Genomic DNA, 27,211 nt, shown 5'->3' on the forward strand with positions numbered 1-27,211 from the left:
AATCCCTGATTGAGCAGGTCCCATAATAACCATCTCATTATTAATGGCTCTTAAATCTTGCAATAATCTCTATTTACCAGATTTCTTTTTAATGACAAAAATGGGAGTATTATGGGGAGATATGGAAGGTTGTATATGTCCTTCCGCTAATTGTTGTTTGACCAGATCATGGGCTACTTGTATCTTTTCTTTAGACAAGGGCCACTGAGGAACCCACACTGGTCTTTCTGATTTCCAAGTAATTTTTATTGTCTCAGTGGCCCTTTCTGAAAATCCAACCCATGTCTGTCTGTTCCTTGATCTATTTGAATTGGTGCTGCTATATCTTGTCCTTGTTTTCCTAATCTTTTTTCTTTCCTAAAACCTTGTCTAGCCCTAGTAGTGGGCGCATTAGGATTGATGTTATTTGTTAATGTCAAACCTAATTGATCTAGGACATCTCGTCCCCATAAATTTATAGGAAGATGATCCAATACATATGGCTGTATAGTTCCCTCACATCCTTCAGGATCCTTCCAATCTAATACCATTGCACTTCTATGGGGATTAGTAGCCACTCCTAGGCCTCGAAGCGTTTGAGTGGCTTGTTGTAATGGCCAATGTTTTGGCCATTCCTTACTAGATATGATGCTAAGATCTGCACCTGTGTCCAGTAGCTCATTAAAGTCGTGTCCTTGAATATTTAGTTTTAAATTGGGCGAGAATCTAAATTTAAAGACAGCATAGCCCAATCTACACCTGTGGAGCCTAATCCCCTGGAACCTCTTTTTACACTATGACTAGGAAATTTATTATGTAGGCTGGGTATTATTAACCACTGTGCTATTCTATCTCCAGGTGAAATTACTGATATACCTCTTGGAGAACTAGCTATAATTTTTATTTCACCTACATAATCGGGATCAATTACCCCAGGACTTATCATAAGTCCTTTTAATGTAGATGAACTACGTCCCAATAATAAGCCTACTGTCCCTTGGGGAAGAGGTCCTTTTATTCCTGTGGGAAGGATTTGAACTCCCATCTCTGGAGTTAGTACTGCTCTGGCAGAGGCGCAGATGTCCAACCCTGCGCTCCCTCAGGTTTGTCTGATGAGGGATTTAATGGACAATGTGTCCTGGGCACTACTCTGATGGTGTTGCTGGGTTCCTCCACTGCCCCGTATATTTGTGGTTGTGGGCCCCGGAGCATTGGGCCCCTTTGTCCGTTTTTTGGCAATGGAGCCTGATGCCTTTCTCCACGATATCGTGGGTAAATACCTGGTCCTTGTCCGTTTTTTGATAAGGGAGTACCCTCTATGGTAGTTTGAGAACGGCATTCATTAGTCCAATGTCTCCCTCTACGGCATCGTGGGCAAATACCTGGTATTCTATTTCTTTGATACCTAGTTTTGTTAAACCCTCCTCCTATGGGGCAACTCCTTTTAAAATGTCCTGTTTGTTCACAATCATAGCATGTTTTTGGCCTGGCATCTAAAGCCTGTTGTACTGCAGCTGCCAAGACTTGCCCTTGATCATTAATATCTCTACATAATTTAATATATGTGTTTAAATCTTCATGTCTCCATGGTCTAATAACCTCTCTGCAGCAACGATTTGCTTGGTCATAAGCCAGTTGTTTTATTAATGGCATTGCTTATTCCGTATCCCCAAATATTTTGGCAGCCGTTTGAATTAGCCTATCTACAAAGTCAGCGTAAGGTTCATTAGCTCTCTGTATTACCTTAGATAGCTGACCTTGTAAATCTCCATGTCCTTGTAAAGTCTTCCATGCCCTAACTGCGTCTGCAGCAATTTGTGCATATATAGCAGGATCATATTCAATTTGTTGCCACTGACCCTCATAAGGTCCTTTCCCTAGCAACATTTCTAGATTTCTTTGAGGGTAACCGGCTGCTGCATTTCGCCTAGTTGTCTCTGCGCAAAATTCCTCATTGGCAACCTTCCATAACAAATATTGTCCTCCATTTAGCACAGATTTACACATGCTAGCCCAATCTGCTGGTGTCATGTCCAAGTTAGTAATGGACTCGACCATGCTCACCGTGAAGGGAGCTTGGGGACCATAGGTTGTTACAGCCTCCTTTAACTGCTTCACTGTTTTAAAATCTAAAGCACGGTGAATTCGCTGCCCTCCTGCCTGCTCAAGTACAGGGCATGCTAATCTTCGAGGTCCTGTCTCAGGATCCCAATTATCAACTACGGGGTTTGAGGGCCACTCAGCTGTCTCTATCGGTGGGGCTGTTGGTTGAATTACACACTCTTGTGATAAAACGGAGTTAGTAACAGCCTCCTGTTGTGGCCTTTTTCCTAACAACCCCTTTTCCTTTAAATTTTCTTCCTCTGTCTGACTAGCTCGAGAGACCTTCTCTTTTGCTTGATCTAAAATGTCTTTCTCCATGTTCTGAACTTCTAACAATTTACTTAACATCTTTTCAGTTTGTTTTAATCTACTATAAAGATAACGCAACCCCATAAGGTAACACAAAACGAAACCGAAACTGAATGAAACAAAAACGGAATAAAAAATCGTTGTATCAATTTTCTCTTCCTCAGGGCCGACAAACTTCAAGCCTTTAGTCAACCATTTTTTCCAGTTTGCCTGAGAAATTTCTAGGGATAGGCAGCTTGAAAGAAAAACAAAATAAATCAAAAGAAGAACACATTGTTTTTTGAAATGGTCACCCATTCTCTCGCCTTCCCTCAGGGGCGAGCAATTTCACTTACCCCCAAGCTTCAGGCGTTCCGCGTATGAGCCACCAGATGCCGCAGTCTCTGGCTGGGCACAAATCACGAGCCACCACACAGCTTGTAGATTCAAACAGCAATTCTTTATTCCCGATCTCACACCGGCAGTCTACAAACACGTTCTGGGGGAATCCACGTTCTCTGCCCAAATCCACTCTCTGCCCTAATCCACACTCTGCCCAAATCCACTCCACATGGGCTTCTGTCTCCCAAAATATACTGTCTGACCCTAAGAACTCAAGAGGAACTCAGCAGCAGGATACGCCCTATTCTAAAGGGGGAACACCCTAATCTCCTATTATGCTAAACCGCCCTATTCTAAAGGGGGAACACCCTAATCTCCTATTATGCTAAACCGCCCTATTCTAAAGGGGGAATACCCTAAACACGGATCCTCCCTGGTCCTTGAGCAAGGTCACCTTACATGCAATGTCCTGCAAAATGTCCTATTCCATGAGTCCTTCCACTAAAGAAACATGGGGGTACGCTGGCAAGGAAATTGTCATACCTACTTGGCTGATGGCTCCCAGCACAGGGATGTTTAAATGCTATTTTAGTTGATCATCTTGGCTTATTCAGCTACAGATTTTAATGGCCTGTGTTAATAACATGCCCTTATTTATTTGTTTTTGTTATCTTGGCTAGCACAGTCAGTAAAATGCTTAGTGTTTGTGGTCATAGCAGAAAGAATATGAAAAAAAATCACCTGTAGAGTTTGTTACAGGAATATGAGGCCAATTCAAAGCCATAAAATATATTAACACATTCAGTAATCACATTGGTAGATTATGGAAAAATATCAATGGGCAAAATATATTTAATAAAATTCAACCTCTTCCTAAACTTGAAACCAAGATTAGAAATATATCCTTGTTATACTTAATTTTTTAAATGTCATAACAAAGACTATATCTAAGGATGTTATGTATACCTGAAATGTATACCTGTTTACTATTTTAAGATCTACATCCTTAAAGATAAAATAGCTTAAGTCAAAGAAAGCAATTATAATCACTCTATTGATTTTCATAACATTTTATAGATCTATTTCTCTTTTGTGCTGCTTCCATAATTGAAAACTACGCATTTTATTTTTATTTTAAAGTGTATATCATTGGTAATTAAAATTTGAGAAACTTTTTTATATTGCTACAAAAATGAATTGTCATCTACGAATCCCTTTTTACAAGACAGGCAGCAAGCAGAATTTTACTGTCTTCCTTACCTCTGGTTTTACAGGGCAGTTTCTGTGGCTGTATGTGAAGCTATGTCTCTATGGCTAATATTACTTCACTGGGCTTCTGAACCTTATATTTTGAGGACCTGGTTGCCTGGCATCTGCCTCTGCTTCCATGGTCTTACCTGCTGCTATTGTCCTAAGTGCTTAGTTACCAGTCATTCCCAGTTCTGATCTGTCCTGGTCCCTGTCCCACATCAGGATCAGTCTCTCTGCCTGGAATATCTTCTTTTCATAGACTTCTCCAAATTAATTTCCACTCATCATACTTGTCCCAAAACAAGCATCGCCCCTGAAGTATACTGATAGTATTATGTCTTTTTACACTTTCCTACATAATTATCTGTGTGTGTGTGTGTGTGTGTGTGTGTGTGTGTGATTTTACAGTCTCTTTCATTCACTAGTATTCATGTTTCATGAGCAGAGACTACATTCTGATAACCAATTTATCTTCAAAACTATTTTTTAAATGAATAATGCATATCTTAACTATTAATTTGCATAATTACACGAACAGCAATTTTAACCTACATCATTATGGTACAAATTTCATTGTTAATCAGCTTGAGGAATTTCTTGTCAATGGGATTCTGTAAGAATGATGAGACCAGGAGGGTAACAGGATAACACCTTGTCCCCAATCACACAAAAGGCTCCATGAGGATTTTCATAAGGCACAGAGGTTTTCACTCAATCTTGGAGACAAAATAACACCCAAAGACAAGGAGAGCTGTTTTAGAATATGGGCATCAGAGGAATTGTATCAAATTTCTCAAGCATGAGGCCATTTCTTGATCTCTGTCAGTGACTTTTAAATTAATTCTCAAGGGACACTGCCACAGGCTTCTAGAGAAAATTATTTTCTGTTTTGTAATTTGAATGCTATTATTTTTACAACTAAAAGTAAAAATGCTAACCAAACTAGAATGACTTTTTCACAAAATTTGGAACTTTCACAGAATCCAATTTAGGAAAGATTAAGTTTGAGATAAAACCCCAGCTCTAAAAGGATATTTACTTCTTATTATGCTTGGTTGTTTTTCTTCAATTAGAATATACTGCCATGAATTCATCAGTCACTTGAAATCCTATTTAGAGTGGTGTACTGGAGCTCATTCATAACAGTTTGAGTGTCAAATTTTCAGAAATTTCATGTCATTTTTTTGAAACTCTCAGTAGCTTGGAATCACCCATAGTGGAAGTTTTACACCATGGAAATTGGCAAATGCTACAAATCAGGGCAATTTTTTCCCCCTTGAGAGCTGACTCTCAAACATTTACTAGCTTACCACTGAAGGAGAACTTGTATATAGAATTCCCTTGGGCATTTTTAAAGGCATAGCCTTTAAAATCCTTCACATGTGTGGTTAACCAAAAGAGAATTTGGAATGATGCCCTACTCTATGAATGCCGTATTATATTAGTGCTTGACAAAATCAGAGAGGACGTCCCTCTGTAGTGTAGACGTATTTGAATATTTTAATGAGCAATGAGGCAAAATTTTGTCAAAGTTGTACAACTACTAATCTATTTTCTGTGCACATGCTCATAAATACACAGATGCATGCGCACGAGAGCCCGCGCGCCGCGCACACACACACACACACACACACACCCACCCCACTTACAGAATAGTATGAAGCTCTGCTTGAGTACTAAGCCTTCTGCTTATGAGGTTAATTCTTATTTCTTATGTATGGGAAGAGCTAAAGTTTCCATTTTTGTGTGTGGGACAAATAATAAAGGCTTAGGCCACCTTTGTGCAAACAAAAGAGATTATTTTCTCTTAATACCACATCTAAAACAAAAATAATGATTGGTAATAGTGTCATTCAATCAGAACACCATTACCAATGGTTAGACATGATGCAATTCAATCAGAATGTTATTTCCTCCGTTGAGGTGAGATTACTGGACATGATCCTTTGCTATCATTTAATAGTTATGGTAACCAACAGGTTGGTACATATTTTGAACAGAGTTTCTTCCAAAAACTTATTAGCTGTTTCATGTCCATTTGCTTCTAAAAGGGAGAACTGATTTGAGAACAGCACAAACAGAGGCACATGGGACTTAAGTTGAGGGTAATAGTTAATGGTCACAATTTGTTTTCTTCTTTTTCCCCCATGAGTAAAGAACAAAGCATGGGGGCTGGGGATGTGGCTCAAGCGGTAGCGCACTCGCCTGGCATGCGTGCGGCCGGGTTCGATCCTCAGCACCACATACAAAGATGTTGTGTCCACCAAATACTGAAAAATAAATATTAAAATTCTCTCTCTCTCTCCCTCTCTCTCACTCTTTCTTTAAAAAAAAGAAGAAAGCATGGAATATACAATGAATGTCAGTGGGGTTCCAGGCCTCTAAAGAGGAATTTGATCACAGGTCTCTTGAAATATTTACACAGTGTAAACATTGGCTGAACTTAGTACAAATATTAGTCATGGAAATGGCAGGGTGTAGCACATATCCAGGCCACACTACTTTCATCTGTATTGCTGCTCAGTCCTCCTCTGGGATTCCACTGCATATTCCCTACAGCCTGTGTCGCTCGTCTAATGTCTCAACTCTTATTAATCTTTTCCTCTTTTTTTTTCTAAATAAGGACCTCTCATACCATCATATCTATTGCAAGAATACCTTTTTATCTACCCCAAGTCCCTTGGCTATACTAATTTCATACCCAACAGCCCACCTGAGACTTATATTTGGATTCCACACGACTCTTTGTTCATAAATATATCCCTGAATGGAATTTTTTCAAGCTAGCCCACAGCCTCGGTCTCCATCTTCTCCAACTCAATGCTCTCTTTTCTTGTTTTCCTCATTTTGGTAAATGACACCTCTATTCTTCTGGTTGCTTAAAAATCTGTTAGTCATTCTTTGGAACATACCTCTACCTCATCACTAACCTTTAATTTGTCCCTAAATCCTTTTCATTCTACCTCCTCAAAATGTCTGGAATCACTTTAGCCTCTTAAAGTGTCTCCCTTTTCACACTCCTGCCTTTCTACAATCCATTATTCAGATAATGGCCAGAAAGATCTTTCTGAAGTAATGTCACTCTCTTGCTAAAAAAATGCTTTTAATCTGCTTTCCATTGCATCTTGAATAAATCTAGATTTGGGAGGCTTTTGACTTGCGGGATAGGCTTGCCTTCCTAAACTCATCCTGTGATTTCTCCCTCCCTCACTCCCCTTCAGGCAGATTGACCCTTTTGCACTTCCTTAATTAACCAAGCAAGTCTCTAGCCCACAATCTTCAATCAAAGTATATGTTTCACCTGAATTATTCCTCCCCATACTGTTTACCTGCCTTTGAGTGCTCATTTGGCCTACAGCTCATATTACTTTTTCACTGAGAGATCTTCCCTGACTTTACTCTGCATTAGCACCATACCATCATCTTTTCTCATTGCATCTTGATTATTTCTTCACAGAATTTAGCGACTGGTTCTATTACATCCATCTGTGTGTATTTGTTTAATGTACTTTCTAGCTCTAATTAGTAGATTTCATGGGAGTAGCAAGAATTTTGCTTTGTTCTCTGTTGAATATCCTTATCCCATACAATATTTGGCAAATAGTGTTAAGTAATCATCTGTTGAATGAATGTATTTTCATATGTTCTTGTGAACTTTCTTCCACCATTCCCAATTATAAATACCCATGAAGATGGTGGAGAAAGCTATCACCCTGCAGTGCAAATCTCATCCCTGTGAAGGACAGAGGGAACAGAGGGGGAGTGAGTAGGAAGAGCTTCAATTTTAAGCAAATTTCAGGCAGGCGTATGGCTTCAAAGTCACCTATCTTAGAGGTATCCCATATCTCTAAGAAATTTTTCTTATTCAATGTATTAATTTAATGAATGACAAAGACTTTCCAAATATTAAATCATCTCTGTGTTTTGAGGAAAGTTTCCTTTTCACAAGAGTATATCATTGTTTTCATACACTATTGGTTTGAATTTATTATTGATTTGTTTGGAATTTTAACACATGCATTCATGAGTGAAGTAGGGTTGCCACATTTCTTCTCTTATTGTCTTTTGGGTTTTGATATCAAAATTATGTTGGTCTCATAGAATGGAATTAGATACATTGTTTTCATTTTCCCCCCTCTGGAAGAAACTCTAAGATGAAGACAAAGAGTTTCTTCTAAGTCTGTTCCAATTTTTCTATGAAACCAACTGGACCAAATGTGTGTGTGGGGGGGGGAGGCATGTAAAGATGAAAAATTACTATTTCAATTTATTTCATGAGTTTAAAACTACTCTGGTTTTCTAATTATTTTGGGCACAGATTTTGTAAGTTACATTTTGTTTATGTAAAGGTTTTAGATTTGTTACCCACTCTTTGATAATAGGGTTTTTTCTCTTTTTTTCTACTTATATGTTTGCATTTTAATACTATTTGTGTCTTGTCTTTTTTTCCTCTTCATCAGACATGCCAGAGATGTTTTTTAGCTCTTTATGAAACAAACAAACAAACAAACAAAAAACAGTCTTTGGCTTTGATTATCAGTTTTATCTCATAAAGTTTTACTTTTATTATCAGCAGTTCCTTCTTCTTTCTTTGCCTTTATACTCTATTATTCTTTCTCTTTATTTAGTTGGACATATAGATCATTAATTTGCAAGGCTATTCCTTTTTCTGAGACAGTACCTTTCTTCCACCCATAAAAAACTGAAAGAAGCTGGAATGGATGTGTCCAACATATTTCCATTTAATTGACCAGACTGAATACTGCAATTCCAGACAAATTCTGGAGCATGATAGTGGACAACCACAAATTTAATCAAATAGCAGTACTAATGGCAATGGCTATGTATAAGTCTTTTGTAGAACAGCATGTAAATAGTTCTCTATCCCTCACAGAAGGGAAGAGCAGAAACAATAAACATTCACACAGGATAGAATTCAATGCATATTGATAGTCTGATTCCATGGGTACTTTAGTTATCTCACTCTCTGTCAGAATGAAATCTGAAGTCACCTGGATGGCCTGGGACATTTCACAGAACATCACATTAATCTACTTTCTTGATGGATGGCCTTCGGTTAATAGTAACTGGTGAATGAAAATACCCTGATATATTAGTAGGACACATGTATTCTAGAGAGGAAATTTAGGAACTGCCACAGAAGCCAAGAATTTAGCATTATGGTTGTGTGGATCAAACTTCATGTGGTAAGAATTCAGAGATACAATAACTTTTCCTTTGCTCCAAGTTCTTGCCACATAAAGGTTGCATAACAACTGTCAGACCTCGTCAGCAAAAGGAAGCAACATTTTCTGTGCAATTAAAGTCACCAGTTTTCAGTGTATAAACCTGAAGAGGGTTGAGGAAGGCACACGCAGCCAGATGACCATCACCACCCTCAAGATGTTGACCCTTTCTATCATGCTAAATTTTTCTTGTGCTTCTTTGTAGTCAGTCCTCTCTCCACCCTCTGGCCTCTGGCAACTGCTTTTTAACTTTCTTTTACGAGATTTTTACTCATTTGAGAATTTCATATAAATGGAATTAAGCATGTAGACAATGAGTCTTTTGAGTCCATTTATTTTTTTTTAAACTTAAGATAATGCCTTGGAGATTCATCCATAATGTTGCATGTGTGTCAGCAATCTGTTGCTTTTTATTATTGTATTCCATGACTCATTTAAAGATATTTGGCTGTTTCCTTTTCCTCAAAAGGAAAGTGATTTGCCCAGATTCACAACAGCCTGACCTAGTTTCAAACTGAAATATCCTGGGTTTTGGAGTTGGGGGTTATTTGTTTATTTGTTGTTGGTTTTTTTTTTTGCAAACTCAGAGATCCAACACAGGGCCTCACACATTTTAGACAAGTGTTCTGCCATGGAGCAACATATACAGGAGTTTTAATTTTATTTTGAGATTAAAGAAAGTAAAAGTTGCCAGACTGGCCTTGAACTTGTGCTCCTGCTGCCTCAGCCTCCCGAGTAGCTGGGATTACAGGCATGCACCACCACATCTGGCTAAATCTCCGGATTTTCTAATCTAGAAAATTCCCGCTCCTCTCCCCAATTTTCCTGTGTTGAAAGCTATGGGATTCCCTGAATATGCTCCTCAATTAATTCACATTAGGACTTGTTAAGAACAAGTTAAAGATGAAAGAATTTAATTGTGGCGCTAGGCAGGTCTCAAACTTAGCAGCAGCTCCATCCTGAACCAGTCCCCCAAATTATGCTGAAACTTCCCTCAACTCTCTATGGGTATAAAGACTAAGAAGTTGAATCTCCAATATTGGTGCATATTATAAAAATTGCATGTATAAAATTATAGATGCTGGCTAAAGCAAAAACAAAAAATTCAAGAGACACAGAATACAAAAAGAGGAAAATAGTTGAACCTATACTTTCCAATACAAAGATTATGATATTGGTTTGTTTGTTTGTTTGTTTTAAAATACTCCAGCTTTGTGTTTCTATTTCACATTTGTACTTCAGGTGAAATTATCTATTCAATTGGCAAATTGGAAATTAGTGGAGAAATTGCTTACAACTTGTAATGAAAAGGTTTCTTTGCTTAACTGAAATTGGAACCAGTATAGATCCTGCTTCCAGATTCTCATTTTAGAACCCTTAACTTTGATGTGCATGCTTCATGCTTTCTATTTATAAGGTTTATATCCACTTACAGTGTTATGTAGATGTCTGGTGCTATCTTTCCCTATGCAGAGGTGTATCATTGTTCTTTCCTGGACTCCATTCCAATGCACTTCTCATGTTGGCTTCCTGCCAAGGCACAGCATCTCCAAGGAAACCTGGGGCTGGTTGCCATGGACACTCCCTTTACTGATAAATCATATCACACCTCTCCATTTCTAAACACACCCATCCTTTGAGCAATCAGACAATTCTATTCATTAACATTTCCAAGCCTCCCAAGTTCACCTCCCTTCCAAGTACTAAGTATAGCGATGCAAAGGGGTCTTGGAAATATTTGTACAGGTCCAAACCAGCATGGAGTGAACCTATCCTTCTGTAATTTGTTTTTGTGCCATGGGAAGGAAGTTAGCTTCAGCAAATATCAAGCCTGAAGTGGAGCGACTGCTCAGGAGCAATCAGAGCCGCAGGAGGGGGTGGGGACAAGACGCTAGATCTGGTCCTCACAGTATCAACCCTGGTTCTCACTTGATTCAGGTCATGCCCCTCTTCTTCCCCTGGTGATTTGCAAGGGTACTGTGATCACCTGCAGGGATCATTCTTCCAAGCGGGATAGAAATTCAACTTATGGCCTTTTATATCATGAATATTTTGTTTATGATTTAATACTGATTAGAAACAATATGTCACCTTATTACTATCTCATGGATGGATGATTTTTTTTCTCCTAATATCTTTAGTATGTTAGCATTTTTTTTTCTTAGCATCTCATGAAAGTTTTTTTTTGTTTTTTTTTTTGTTTGTTTGTTTTTTGTCCTGGAGAGCTCTTGGTAGTTGAAAGTAGGTTTTACCCAGAATCTTTTGACCCACTCAGCTTCCTAGCACCTAACATTTTGAGCAATCAGCTTACATAATGTTTCTTGCTAAATGGAAATTCTACAACAAAACTAAAAGAGGCGGGCTCTTTGTGGTTTAGATGGTTATACAGCCACACTCTTTTGGAGGTCTTTATTCACTACTGTGAGACAAAGAACTCCAGGCAGGGAGCTGGTTTTTCTGTCAACACACAAATATGAAGATTTGCATATTTAAATGTTTAACATAAACCAATAACATATACAAACATAGAGGAACTATACACTCCAGATTGTTAACATTTGTATCCTTATGGGGGGGTGAAATTAGAGCATGGATGGAAGATTATCATTCTGTACTTTAAATATATCTGTATTGTTGGAGTTTTTTTCCCCCAATGGGAATGTATCATTTTTGTAGTCAAGTAGGAAAATTATTTTTAAAGAAAATCAATAGTAAATTTTCTTTTTCTCCTTGAGCATACAATTAACTGCTATAAATGTGAAAAAATCAAAAGCATACTAGTGAGGACAATGTGTGTTTTGGCTTGCCAGAAACTACAGGCTAAAGATTACTGTACTTAGAGTAAGAAGGGATGCAACCTGATGCCCCTCATTTCCTTTGCCCCTCCCAAACATAGACAGGAATGCCTGAAGTAGTGTTTAAACAGAGGAAAACCTGCACCAGGATTCAAAACCAAGGAAGAATGGCATTTGAATTGGAACAGTCATCAAGGGATATATCTGCTAGGGATGCGGTCTGTGAAGGACAAACACCATACTTTTTTCCTGAACAAACAGTGCTTTATGGCACGCAGTGAGATGATGTCCTAGGAGAAATGGAGTTCACATCCCATCAGATGAAGAGTCTGAATCAGTGGGTATGTATTCCAGGGACTCTGAAGCAACAACTTAAATCCAAAGGAGAAAGGCAAGCAAAACCACGAGGAGCAGAAAACTAGAGGTGTGGAGCTGTCTTTACCCAGGGCAGGAAACTGGAAACAGGGACTATAGAGAAGAAAGGAGACTGGATAGATAGAGCATGCTTATCTGACTCAGGGTCCAAACAAGCAGAGGAATCATGGAGTCTGATGAACACCCAACCTCATGATGCTCTTGCTGAGGTCACAGCACTTAGCGGGGAACAAAGCCTTCCACAACCCAGCCTTCCTGCTTAAGATGCGAAAGGATTCCAGGTCTCCAGCTGCATAGTTTTGACTCACATTTCCTCTTCATGTTATTGCTGACTGAATCTGCCAGGGATTTGTCTGCTATTTTATTTGCTGCTTCTTCCTTTTTTTTTTTTAATTTTCAAAGAACTGGTTCTTTTTCTGTCTTCTGATGCCTTAATATTGAATTTGTCAGCACATATTCCTCCCTCCTACTTTCCTTGGGTTTATTTTGAAGTTCTTTTACTAACATTTTGAGGTGAAGGCTTACATCATATTTATATTCTTTCTTGTTTAATAATACAAGCGGTAGAGGACTTATGAATTTTATATTGAATAAAACTTTGAGTACATATAATAAGTTTTGATGCAAAATTGTATTTGTCCTTATTGCCAACGTAGTCTGTGAGTGCTTGTTTTCTTTTCTTATCCAAGAACAACTTCAGTTTCATGATTGTGTATTATATTTGTCCCTGCCTACGGTCAGTTGGTGCACCATTGCTACCTTTGTCTGCCTGAGTTCAGTTCAAATTTCCTTTCCAGTCTACTTTGCCATAAGCAGTTGAAATCACAGTAACTGCTAATTCTGCTCCAGAGTGATGTTGCCAGCCTACGCTGAACTCTTCTTCAAACTGATTCTCTTTGACATCCTTAAAAATATAGCATCAATACAGCCAGCAATATGGGTGATGGTATGCAGACAGAAAGAGGCTCTTGGGAAGCCAGTGATGCCTGGGTGTCAAAGCAAGAGCACTCCTGAAAGTGAAAGGACGGACAGACAAAGTCAGAACCAAAGGTGGGAGAACTGGAACTGAGAGCCCTGTGCACAGTTGAGGGCTGCCTTCCCTCCTCTGCCTATGCAGGTTAGGACTAGCCTAACACTCATTCTGTCCTCAACTCTTAGCCAGATTAACTTACTTACTCCTAACAGAAATCTTAAGAAATGGACATACCAGTGAAATCTATACATCAGCCTTGCTGGTACCTCCAGGTACCTTCTGCTCCATGTGGCGTTTCCCCAGGAGCTTCCATAACTTATCCATCCATCCACCTCCCTCTTCTTTTTATGGAGTAAATTAACATATATCAATGTACAAAGGCCATCTTGGTCTTACAGTGTAATACTTTTTGTCTTAAGTATTACATTTTCATGGTTCTAGTTTTGTTCTTTTGCGTTCATTTGTTTGTCAAATCCTTGCCTGTCATATATGTGTGATGTGTATATATACCCATTCTTAGCTCTTTTGTGTTGGGTGTCTTTTATTATTATTATTCTTTTTTCTATAAGAAAGAATTTTTAATTCTACAGGAAGCTCTTGCCCATTTAATGTAGCTATATGCCTGAGGTACATTGCTTACAAGTTTCTTATCTTCTTCTATGCAGAATTTTATTATCTGTTTCTTTGTTGTTTTTAACTTTATTTCCTAATTTTTTAAAAAAATGTTTTCTATCTTCTTCTACATTAATTTTTGGGGGGTTCAGTATATTAGAAATTTTATATCCTTTTTTAGAATAACTAATAATCTAAAATGCTCAAAGCTCATCTTTAGCTAACTTATCTATATTTTTATGTATCTCCTATTTTAAAGCAACAATTGTTCATGCTTCTAATTTTCCATGTGCCTCTTCTCTAGTCCACTGTCTGATAATATAACCTGTAGTTTTGAATTTAAACCATTATTTATAAATTATATATCACTTATAATGAGTAGTTTTTCATTTCAAAATTTATTTTCAGAATGTATTTTTTCATCAAGTCTCTCAATCTGCTCTACTGATATTTTATGTATCTGTTTAATGTTCACATACACACAAAAAACCTGAAGATGAGTTTCAGACCATCTACTCCTGCTATCTTATGCTAAGTCTTTAGTTTTTTTCTTCAAATTGCTTATTTCTTTAAGTTATTGACCATTTTCTTACTAATCCCAGGTTCAAGGATGCTCACTGCTCAAAAGCCAATATCCTGAAGTTGAGAGTTGATGGGAAGGACTTGGGTTTATTCAGGCTGGCATCTTGAATATAGAGGGACATCATCCTCAAAACTCCATGTAGAGAGAACTCAGGGGTGAAAAGGGTTTTCATAGGGAGGGGAGAAGTAAAAGTACCAAGACAGAAAGACTATCTGCTGAGCAGGGTCTTTGATATCCAAGGAGTTTGTCTCCTTTTTTTTTTTTTTTTTTTTTTTTTTTTTTAACTATTTGAGATCACAATGGACCTCAACCTCCTGGGACTACTTCCTGTGATTCTCTTTAGATACATACATTGCTTTTATTTAAGGTGAACCTCACAGCAATTTACATGTTTTGTGATAGTTGATGCACAGGATTCAAAGAACAAGGAGAACTTCTTTTACACATTTTGATGTTATCTGAAGGTTATCAGAGGTTCTGGCTTCTGCAAATCTAAAGTTGCCATGTAAGCCATTTATGTGGGGCTTCTCTTAGAATTTAGAGTGCTTGGCCAAAAGGTGGGAACATATTCATTGCAAAAAGATCAGGGAGGTAGAACAACCTTGTAGAAGGGCAAAAGGAGGGGAAGCAAAACTCTGCCAAGGACAACTCCCAAAGGATTAGTCACTGTTATAAATATTGTCTGTCTCTTCCCTAACCATATCCCATCCTCACCCTGATTCTTGTACTCTTAATTTTTGCTCCCTCCTCATAGATTTTGTCTGTATTAATCAGTTCTCCAGAGGAATAGAATCAATAAGATGTGTGTATGGACAGAAAGATTTATTTTAGGAAATTGGTTCATGCAATTATGGAGTCCAGCAAGCCCAGAATCTGCAGAGCAGACAGGCAGGCTGGAGACCCAAGTAGAGTCAATGCTGTGGCTCCAGTTTAAAGGAATTCTGCTAGTAGAGCTTCTTTTTGCTTGGAGGAGGTCAGTTTTTTTTTTTAAATTAAACTGATTAGATGAGACCCGCCCACATAAGAAAGGGCAATCTGCTTCATACAAATTCCACCAATTTAAATGTGAATCTCATCCAGCAAGTCCATCACAGAAATGTCCAGAAAAATATTGATTAAATATCTGGGCACTGGCTCAGCCAGGTTGACACATAGAATTTACTAGCACAATATCTGATCCCAGGGACTATTTAGACAGAAACACGTGAATGCCATGTTTAACTCTTGCATATTAGAAAATGTTTCTAGGTGCCATCATGGTTGAAAGATGATATTCATGGGAAATAATACCTGGAACACAACTGTTTCCCCTCAAAATTGGTAGTTATTTCTCTACTGAGTTTTGATGCTTTGTCAAAAATAATCTATAATTAGCATGTGTTCAATAAATATTAAAAGATTTCCTCTTAAGAAAAAAATTCTAACATTTGTGTTGACAAATAAATGTGGAAGAAGACATTGTTAAATAAACTTTTTAAATCAGTGTAAATGAGGGGAGATTTGGCAACTAAAACATTGAAATACAAATCTCTAAAAATTAAAGGAACAGTGGCTCAAGGACAAACATGCATATCATCGAAACAGATTTATTGTAAAGATAACATTATAAGTAATGTTGATAAAACATAAAACACTTAACATGTGGAAGTTTGAGAACTTACCTATGGTGCAAAGAAAACTTGTTTTGGTTATCAAATTCTAAATAAAAGTATATTTTTGATTGATTTATAATGTTTGAAAAGTTCATTGAATGTCAAATAAACTATAAATAGAAATAATTGCATAATATATAAATTTGCAATGAAGGTAGCCTAACTATGACAACCCTGTCTATTGACCTTGACTATGTACAAAATGATGTTTCAGGCACAAGGAGCATAATGGTAAGCAAGACAGTTTGTGATCCCTGCCCTGGCAGAACTTGCCACTATTATATATCATTAAAATCTCTAAGGATAACCAAACAAGAAAAAACCACATAACATATTAAAATACTCGGTGGTTTAGACATGCAGAGGAAGGGATGAGTGACTGATGTGAGTAATCAAGTAAATTATGACCACGAAATTGATTTACTGTAAGAAACAGGAAAAATGGAAACTTATTTTCAGTTTCAGTGAAATTCAAAAGTGCATGTATGAAAAGATCTGAAGTGAAAAAATTGCACATTTCAAATAAGAAATAAAATATAAACAGCAAATTGAAAAAGTGCAAAAAAAAAAACCCTGAAACAATTAGAAAAACATTTTCAAGAAATATTCCAGAACCCCAAAGAGAAAGACAAAAAATATATATGCAAAGGAAAACTAGACAAGCTGTAGGGGACAATTGCAGGAGACTCAATGTGGCCATGACACTAAGAATTCAGCAGCCTCCTTGTCAGTTTCTGCTTCCCTCCATGACTCTGTCCTTGTTCCTTCGAAAAGAAGAGATGAGATGACTTTAACCCAGTTCCCAGAGCTGACCCAGCACTTGACATCATCCCATCTCTTTAATTATCCCCATAGCTCTTGCCTCCTTTCCCAAGTTTCAAACCACCAAAAAGCTTCAAATCTGCTCACTCCTCAAGTTTAGTTTCATTTGAACTTATTTGGAACGAGCCCATCAAAAATATAATAGGAGTTCCAAGAGAAGAAAACGGAGCAGATGGAGAAGAAATGATAAAAGAAGTTAAAAAAAGTTTCTCTAAAATTCAGAAAGTCTTCTAAAGTTAAGGGCTAGTAGCAGAGAAGCCTTTTTAGTGTGTATGTGAGGTCAGTGTTAAGATATCTTCTAACATTTAAGGGCTGAAACATTGTTCCCTCCATGAACAATCACTCAGGAAATAGCTTAACCTAATAGGTAAGCAGAAATTATAAACTCAGATATGTGTTCTGAAAGCAATGGTGACAGATTAGATGTGTTTAAACATTTATTGTTGATGTGATATGAGATTTAATATAATTATTCACATGTTAAAAAATAGTATTACTGGTTATGAGATTGTCCAGAGAAACAGAACCAGTAAGATAAACATGTATGTACTTATGTACATAGAGAGATTTTGAAGAATGTGTTCACATGGTGGTGAGGACTAGCAAGTCTGAGACCCACAGGACAAAGCAACAGGCTGGAAACGCAGGCAAGACTAATTGCCATACTCTTGAGCCAGAATTTCTTTTCTGGGAAACTTTACTTTTTGCTCTTAAGGTACTCGATTGACTGGATGAAGCCCACCCCCATTAGTAACAGTGATCTTACTTAAAATCAACCCCTCATGGATGTTAACCACATCTATGGAGCACCTGCACAGTAGCACTCAGGCTAGTGCTTGACTAAATGATGGGGTGCTCTAGTCTAGCCAATTCTAAACCCTAGAACAGCCATCAACACTAGCAGTAGCATTTATTGAGTGCTGCCTAGGTACCCCAGAGTGTTCAAAGCTCACACCTTAGCTTCTCATCACAGACACCTTCTAAGGAAGTCACTCACATTATTACCATTTTAAAGAAAGGAAAACTAAGGCACAGAGAGATTATGTAGCTGAAACAGAGTTGTGCAGTTAGTAAGACAGAACTAGGATATGAACCTGAGAGTCAGTCTGCTGAGCCCTCTCATTTAACCACTGTCCTGCATTGTCAAGAGTAGCCTAGTCCTAAATTCATGGATTAAACCTACAGAAAAGACACTGGAAGGGGGCTGAGATTGTGGCTGGGGCTGGGGTTGTGGCTCAGAGGTAGAGTGCTCCCCTTGCACAAGCAAGATCCTGGATTCAATCCTCAGCACCACATAAAAATATATGAATAAAATAAAGGTATTGTGTCCAACTACAACTAAAAAATAAATATTTCTTTTTAAAAAAAGATACTGGAAGGCTGGGAAAGATAAGACCTGATTAGTGTCTTGCAAAAATCTTGAAGTTAGTAGAAACATGCATTTCATTTTATTGCTTTAATGTTAAAAATGAAACATTAACCACTAACAGAAGATATAATATCCAGCCACTAATGCACTAGAAGAAAAATATAGACATATATAAGATAAAACAGAATAAAAGCAGGGAGACCAAACATGTTATTAATCACAATAAAGTGAATGAGTTTAGTTTCTCTTTTATAAATTGAAGACTTTGGAGGAAAAAAAGTAAAATGTGAATATACTTTACTATTTTAATATATATTTATTTTTATGTTATTTTGTACACATATGACTACATTATTCATCACACAATACAATAGTTTAAACAATAAAATAATATAGTATGCATTATATATACTAACAATGCCAGACATGCAAGAAAGACCTAGAGATATAGTGAGGTGCCTTATTTCTCTCCTCACATTCTTTGACAATCAAGAAGGACAAATTTAAAATAAAAGATTTGCATAATGTAAACATCTAAACAAATTTAAATGTTAGTGATATATATATATACACACACACACACATACACACACAGAAAGCCTGTATATACAGAGAGAAAGAGAAAGCGAGAAATGTTTCTCATTACATGAGAAAGCATTAGTGTTGTATAAAGATTTATAAATCAGTAAGAAAAAACACAGGACTCTAATTTAAAATGATTAAGAAGCTAATGAGATGAGAAATACAAATAAATAATACAAAGATACAGACTTTTCAGTCTATTAATAACAGAAATTCATTTTATCAGAAATTAAATATAATTTTAGCACACAAATTAGTAAATCTCTTAAAATATAAGATGATTCATTGCATCCAGGGGTGTGATGAAATAAAGATTCTTTTGAACTTATTTTGAGATTTCAAATTATCTATATTTCCTGGAGGCCTATCTTATATGAAGAGACTCAAAAATGTTCATGTTCTCTAAGCCAATATTTTTATGCTCTCAGATTGTCGCCAAAGAAGTAAAATTCACACACACACACACACACACACACACACACACACCACACATTCACAACAGCATGTGAATGTCTTGTGAAAATCTGTGGTATATATAATATACAAGCTTTTACAAAGTTTTAAAATAGGTAGAGTTTTATGTGCACTGAAAACAGCACATTTGACTATTCACAGTGACCAGCCATGAATGATGGGACTAAGGATGAGTCTTCTTTTCTTCTTAACTGCTTAAATCGTCTCCAGTGGACATTTTCTACTCTAATAATTACTACAAAATGTTATTTTTAAAAGTGAGTCATCTGGTTTGATAGCATCTCTGACAGATGGCATGCCAGCCTGAACATGTCCAGTGTGTAGGGGTCTCAACATTTCCCAGATCAACCATTCCACCATGTGACAATTATAATGATTAGAAAATGTCTCTTCTATTGAGCCAAAATCTGTCTCCCTGTTAATTCTATCTGTTGGTCAGAAGTGCATCTTTTCTTCCATATGGCGAGTTCTCGGCTATTTGAAGAAAGCTGTCATGTCAGCTCTATTTTTCCTGGTTAAATTTTCTTAGCTTCTTCAATAATCCTCAAAATGGATAACAACTATTTCATTGGCTCTGGAGTTAAATAATAACATGAATTGGTGTGAATATACTATGTATACAACCAGAGATATGAAAAATTGTGCTCTATATGTGTAATAAGAATTATAATGCATTCCGCTGTTATATATAAATTTTTTTTTTTAAAAAAAGCTTGATTACTGGAGTTAATTCTGCTATGCTAAAGAAGAAGACTCCATCTTCCTGTGGTGGTTATTTCTCCAAGCCCCAACTTGGTCTTCATAACAACCATTCATTAGAGACAATAGGATGTAGCAGAGTTCTTGATCTTGCTTTGTCCCTTCTCCCCTTCACAGCCAGATCTCACTTTTCTCCCCATAATCACGATGAAATGCCATTCCTTTGCCTTGTTCAAGGCTGAATTGGGTGGTGTCTACTGGTACAATATTAAATTCACAAGTAAATGATACAGAAAACTGCCTATGAAATCAGATTCTTTAAAGTGGAATAGAAATTTGTACATTTGAAAGGTATCCTATAGCCTGCCAAAAGCAAGTATATGCTATCCATGAGTGGAAGCAAATCTAGAAGAAAAAATTAGACGGTGATAGGAGGATCTGAAGTTTCAGAAATTTGCAATAAAATGATGTCTCTGCAATTATTAAAATTGGTTTCTCAATCATATGTTCGCAATTTGTGCTGTGCCCTGTAAAATTATTACTAAGTGGTCCCTTGAAAAAATGTCTATAGGCATTTACTCTAAGATTTCAGTTGAAGCAATAGAATTCCCATACCTAAATTAGTGAGGGATATTTCATGCCTTCAATTTTTCTTATTTCTCTTAAAAAATGAGTGTCACATCAAAGAGATTAAATGGATTATTTTGAATATGTTTTTTATGATAAGGGTCTTAGTGATCCCAGGGATAAAAAGGAAAAAAACATCCACACAGCTGGCTACCTGCTGTTAGAAAAATCTCAAGCCTGATAATCATAGAAGTTTCAAAAATATCTCCTGAGGTTTGCATCTCTTTTTATCTTTCCACCTTTCATAAGTCCTTCTAGTTAGAGAAAGTGGCAGCATGCATCTTTGAGGACAAGAAGCAAGACAGATAATAATAATAATAATAATAATAATAATAATAATAATAATAATTTGAATAAAATTGTTTGCAAGAACAGAAACTCCATTTCAACAGAGCAAGGTATTCTCAGTTGTTTTCTGTCTGTAGGTGTTAGGGTCTGAATGTTTATATCCCTCCAGCCAAATTCAAATATTGAAATCTTAACTCCCAATGTGATAGTATTGGAGACTTTGGGAGATGTATTATTTCATAAGTGTGGAGCTTCTGTGAATGTGATTGTGCCCTTAGAAATCCTAGAACATTTCTGCACCTTTTCCATCACATGAATATTCAACAAGAAGAGGACTGACAATGAACCAGAAAATGGACCCTCACTAGACAAATCTGTCAGCATCTTGACCTTGGACTTCTCAGCATCCAAAACTGTAAGAAATGTTTGCTGTTTAAGCTACTCAATCTAAACAGTTCAAACAGACTAAGACCACAGGGGTAATGGCATGCATAAGCCAGGGTTGCAATAGGACCAGAGAACTCCATGTGAATAATGACAGATGGTGGAAAGAGAACCAAAGGGGAATGTCGCAGCATCCAGAAACTAACAAGAGTGGGAGGCTGTTATCTAAGAGTTTGGAGTTTGGTTGACTTTGGATAATGTTACCAGAGTCCATTAGGAGCCAGAGCAGAGATGGAAGAGCCCCAGCAGGATCTGTAGTCACTAAGGATGCAGCCACTCTTTGCATCTCTGTGCCTGACAAGGGAGAAAATGGGAAAGGGGTACTATGATGTTTCTCTGTTAGCTTTTCTATCTCTTTAAGGTGCCTCTATTAGTTGAGTTCAGCTTAGGAAGGAATCTGACTTCGCTAATCTAGGAGGGTCTGGGTGAGACAGTCTATCATGGTCAGTCTTTGAGTCAAGAGCAAGGGAATATATGGCTCCCAGCATGGGTGGGATGTGGCTCAGCGTGTTCTTTGTAGAGATGCAGGGAAGAGCTAGAAAGTTTCTATAGGGCTTTGCTTGACCTTGTTAGAAAATGAGAGTTCCCTGCACAGCAAATCTAATTTGAATGCCTACAAGAGCTTTGTATCCTCAGTTGTGTGCAGGGCAAATGGAGTTTAACAATGACTGTAGTCATCATCATTGCCCCTGAGATGCCTAAAGCTTACTGGCCAGGAGGCAACATGATTCTGGAAAGCCTGGTACTTAACAACTTTCAGGAGCAAGAAAGGATGGGCTTCTCTTCTGCCAACTGGAGAGGAGAAAAGCTCTCTTGGGCAATGCCTCATGAGTTGGCATTTGTCATGGTTACATTATATATAAAGACAAAGGTCTTGCAGGTTTTTCTTATCCCCAAGGACAAAGTTCATGTTTTCCAACTTGGCCACTTCCATGAGAAAAGGGTTAAACATTCCTTGGGTTAAACACAATGAAGGTAGATGCCCATGTTCAGAAACTCCATCTGTGTTGTGGGTAACTCAAGTAATGATGTGAGTTACTGCTTGCAATGTGTCCAACCCCAAGATGACACAGGTCCTGGTGTTAAAATGAATTTCTGTTTCCTTTTGTCTTCATGAGTTTAGTGATAATCATGGCCCAAGTCAAGCCATCTTCTAAAGGGGCTCCCTGTGTTATCTCTGAGAGAAGATAGACCAGCAGTGGGACATTATATTCATATCTTTCTCAATCAGATATGTGGCTGATTTGTTACAGAGCTTCTCCAGAAAGAATTGCACCTGAAGCTTTTTAAGTGCTTATCAGATATGGAATAAAAACCCATGGTTCCTCTCGCCAACCACTGTTTGCCAAGCAATGCTTCCAGTGCTCAAAGCCTGCCCCCTCTGCCCAAGCCCTCCCACTGTCCTTCACTAGGCATTTCTTTCTTTTTTTTCTACTTTTATAATTTTATTTATTTATTTATTTTTAATTGATTTTATTTTTAACTACACGACAGTGGAATGCATTACAATTCTTATTACACATATACAGCACAATTTTTCATATCTCTGTATTTAAAGTATGTTCACACCAATTAGTGTCTTCATACATGTACTTTGGATAATGATCTCCATCATATTCCAATGCCCTTCAGTGGATGAATGGATTTTTAAAATGTGGCATATATACACAATAGAATATTACTCGGCAGTAAGAGAGAATAAAATCGTGTCATTTGCAGGTAAATGGATGGAGTTGGAGAAGATAATGCTAAGTGAAGTTAGCCAATCCCCCCAAAAACAAATGCTGAATGTTTTCTCTATATAAGGTAAGTGACTCATAGTGGGGTAGGGAGGGGGAGCATAGGAGAACTAGGCATTTCTTATTATGCACCCTGTTCTGTAATCTCTTGGCTTGCCTTTGATTAAAAGTATTGTGGTTAATGATTTTCTTTGGAATCTCTGTTGTGATCAATATCTGTGTAACGTGGACCTAAGAGTTCACCAACCCTTCACTCTATTTTTTTGTCAATTCAATTACAGTTCAAACCAGCTATTTTTACCTTCTAACCTGATTTGTCTCAAATTTGTCCTGATATTTCCCTTTTTCTTTTACTTTTACTTCTGAGCATTTATCCTTGTTTCTAAAAAAATAGTATTAGACTTTATAATTATAATTTGTAACTCTGTCATTACTACATCCTAGTTCCTTGTCAATTCTTATTCTATTTTTTTAAGTTTCACCAACATTTTTCATCTAACAAACTGTTTGTGATCTATGTCTCAGTTGCCTCTTTCTCTCATTTATTTATTAATTTATAATTGCATTAATTTATTATTATTAGTAGTAGTAATAGTAGTAGTAGTAGTGGTTGTAGTAGTAGTTTAGGTAGTTGTGCTGGGGGTAGAACCCAGGGCCTGGCATATGCTAGGAAGTGCTCTGACACTGAGAAATACCTCCAACGCACTCTCTTTTCTTTTCTCTCTTAAATTATACTCAGCTCTAAACTGTAAGTTTGTAGCTTTCCTCATTATTACATTTGTCTAACAAGCTGCTACATCACTTTGTTACATTGCCCACATTTGAACAACAGCTGCCACCACTCAAGTTCCAATCATCACTGCAATTGTGTCTCAGCATAAGATTTGTTTTCCTCCTTTGCTAACATTTTCTGTACTCAGAGGGTATGTACCACACAGTACATTTCTAGAAAAAGGTGATTTCTTAAGTTGAGAAGAAAACCCAGACTTGCATTTAGCATTATCTCTAAACAGAAATTATAGTTCCTGTCTCTGACCCTGCTCTTAGCGGTGCAGCCAATCTGGGTAGGTTTTCCTCTGACAGAAGATTCAGGGAGAGAGAACCATTGGAGAAGACAAATGGCTTTTCATCTCCTCATGGGCACTTTACCAAGACTTTCTTGCTTTGTTTTTTTGATCCACTGTCTGTGTTTTTCGAACTTCCCCTTCCCTCTTCCAATCTGCCAGTATTAAAATGAATTTTCTAATTTCTAAATCTTCGGTTATCACAGCAACAACTCAAACATAGAAGTAGCTCCTCTTCTCAAAGATTTAAGTCCACCTGCCTTTCCTGGCATAGATAAATCTAATCTAAAGATTTTTAGATGGGTTTTCTGAAGCTGTCACCTTTGTGTATTTGGGATGAGCACAAACATACAGTGAGGAAGACTGTGGCCCTGGCATATTACCATCCAATCTCTAGGGAAATACAGACAGAAATAGGTTCCAATCCACTGCCCTCCAGCCTGCCACGGGAAGCCTGTCTCTGTGTGATCTCTCAAAGGAGTGAGTCTGACAGTATCAGGCTCCAGCCCTGTGCCTTTCTATCTCTGGGCTGACTGGCTGTGAGGCATCTGTGTCTCTAGACATCAAGTCTGGTTTGGCATCTGAGTTTAGGTAGTCTTCCCAGTGAGATTTGCTGTGCACTTTGTGCATGAGAATGGCACACTCAGTGGGAAAGAGACGAGCACCGAGTGACCCCTTACAGGTAGGGAGAATGCCAGCAGGGAGGTGCATCAGTGTCTCACCTGTCAGATGTAACTTCATAAATGGTGTTTTCTGGGGTAGAGATAAGTTCTTCATATTTTCCCCAGAATTTTTAAAGACAGAGTCTGTACACATAACTTATTGAACCACACAGAGTAGCCTACACAGAAAGACCAAGCCAGGTGTACAATATTCTTTGTTTTTCTCTAGTAATTAATCTCTATTCAATTATGTCCTCTCTCAAGCCCTCCACATTACTGATACCAGAAGAGTGGACCTGCCAACTCAAGGTTAACTGAGTCACCTCCAGCTTGAGATCCGATCTCTTTGGTAATCATTCTGTCATTTGAAACATCCTTCTTAGAATTCAGCTTCTCGGTCAACTTCCTTTCTTCCTGAGGATGACTTAAGTTCTGGGGTTGAGGGTGAGGAAGGAGAAAGAATCTGGATACCACAGTCAATGGGTATCTGGTCCTCAATCCTCCCTTCTGGCAGGCTCCATCGAGGGTCACTCATCTGAGGTACTCTCTACTGCACTGTGTTAGCATATGCTCTTGTTGCTGTTGATGCTGTTTTCAATAGAGTTTATATTTTAGGTCATTTGTAAATTCACAAGAAAATTGAGCAGAACGTTCAGAGTGTTCCCATATAACCCCTGCACACAATCCCTGCATAGTCTCCACCATGGTCAATATCTGACACCACAGTGGCACATTAGTCAGTATGCCCATATTGACACATCGCAAATCACCCAAAGTCCATAAGTTATACTAGGGTTCATTCTTTTTTTTTTAATTTAATTTAATTTTTTAAATTAGCTACACATGACATTACAATGATCTTGGCAATTCATACATTTGTATCATTGGGGTATAATTTCTCTAGGGTTCATTCTTGTCATTTTATATTCTCTGGGTTTTGATAAATGTATCATGACATGTACCCACCTTTATAACATCATACAGAATACATTCATTGCCCTGAAATTCCACTCTGTTCAATTAATTCATCCTTTCTTTCCCTTAAAACTCTGGCAACCACGGATCTTTTTTACTGTATCCATAGTTTTGTTTTTTCCAGAATTTTATATAGTTGGAATCCTACAGTATAAAGCCTTTTCTAATTGTCTTCTTTCGCATATGAATTTAAGATTTTCCTTGTTTTTTCATGGCTTGATAGGTCATTTATTCATATTGCTAAGCAGTATTCCATTTTTTGGATGTACCATGATTTATCCATTTACCATACTGAAGGACACGTTATTGCTTCCAACCATATAAAGGTTTTCATGTGGGTATAAGTTTCCAACTCTTTTGTGTGCATACCAAGAAGTGCAATTGATGTGTCATATGCTAAGAGTTTGTTTTGTTAAACTGACTTTTTTTTAAAAAAAAAAAAGGAAAAAACTTATTTATTGATTTAACAAACAAATGAATCATTCAGTGAATGATTACAAATAGTTCCAAATCATACACAAATTTTTGAACTTAAGGGCAAATACTTAGTTTTAAACCTAACTCAGTATTATTTTTTATGTTACTTGTACTAAGAAATACTTTATATCCCATATAAGTTGAGTGGCAAAGATATTACTAGAATTACTGAACAATGAAAATTTAATTATACATAAAATTAAGATTCATCTTGTCATGATTATAAAAGCACAGAATATAATTTGCTCATTCAGTCCCCAAAACTTTCCCTTTCTTTCTCCTCCTCCTTCCCCAAATTACCTTCCCTCTATGATCTTTCTGTTATTTGATTTTAGATTTGTTTTCTTGTTAGTGTCTAAGATTCACTGTGGTGTATTCATATATGTCACAAGAAAGTTAGATCAGATTAACTCCACTGTCAAAATGACTTTCAGAGTGCAATGAAGAAGAGTCCCCAGCATTTTGTGTTTTCAGCATTCTGGATTTTGACCATTGTGAATAGATGTGTAGTAGCATCTCACCATTGTTTTAATTTGCAATCCCTAATAACTTGGGACATTGGACATCTTTCATATGTTTATTTACCATATCTATATATTCTTTGGTAAGATATGTGTTTAAGTCTTTTCCCTTTTTAAATCAGGCTGTTCATCTCTTTTTGTTGTTGTTGAGTTCTTATAAGAAACTGTCAAACTGACTTTTAAAAAAAAAACCTTATTTATTGATTTAACAAACAAATGAATCATTCAGTGAATGATTACAAGTAATTCCAAATCATTCATACACAAAT

The sequence above is a fragment of the Callospermophilus lateralis genome, chromosome 3, assembly GCF_048772815.1.
Source record: "Callospermophilus lateralis isolate mCalLat2 chromosome 3, mCalLat2.hap1, whole genome shotgun sequence".
Classification (NCBI taxonomy): domain Eukaryota; kingdom Metazoa; phylum Chordata; class Mammalia; order Rodentia; family Sciuridae; genus Callospermophilus; species Callospermophilus lateralis.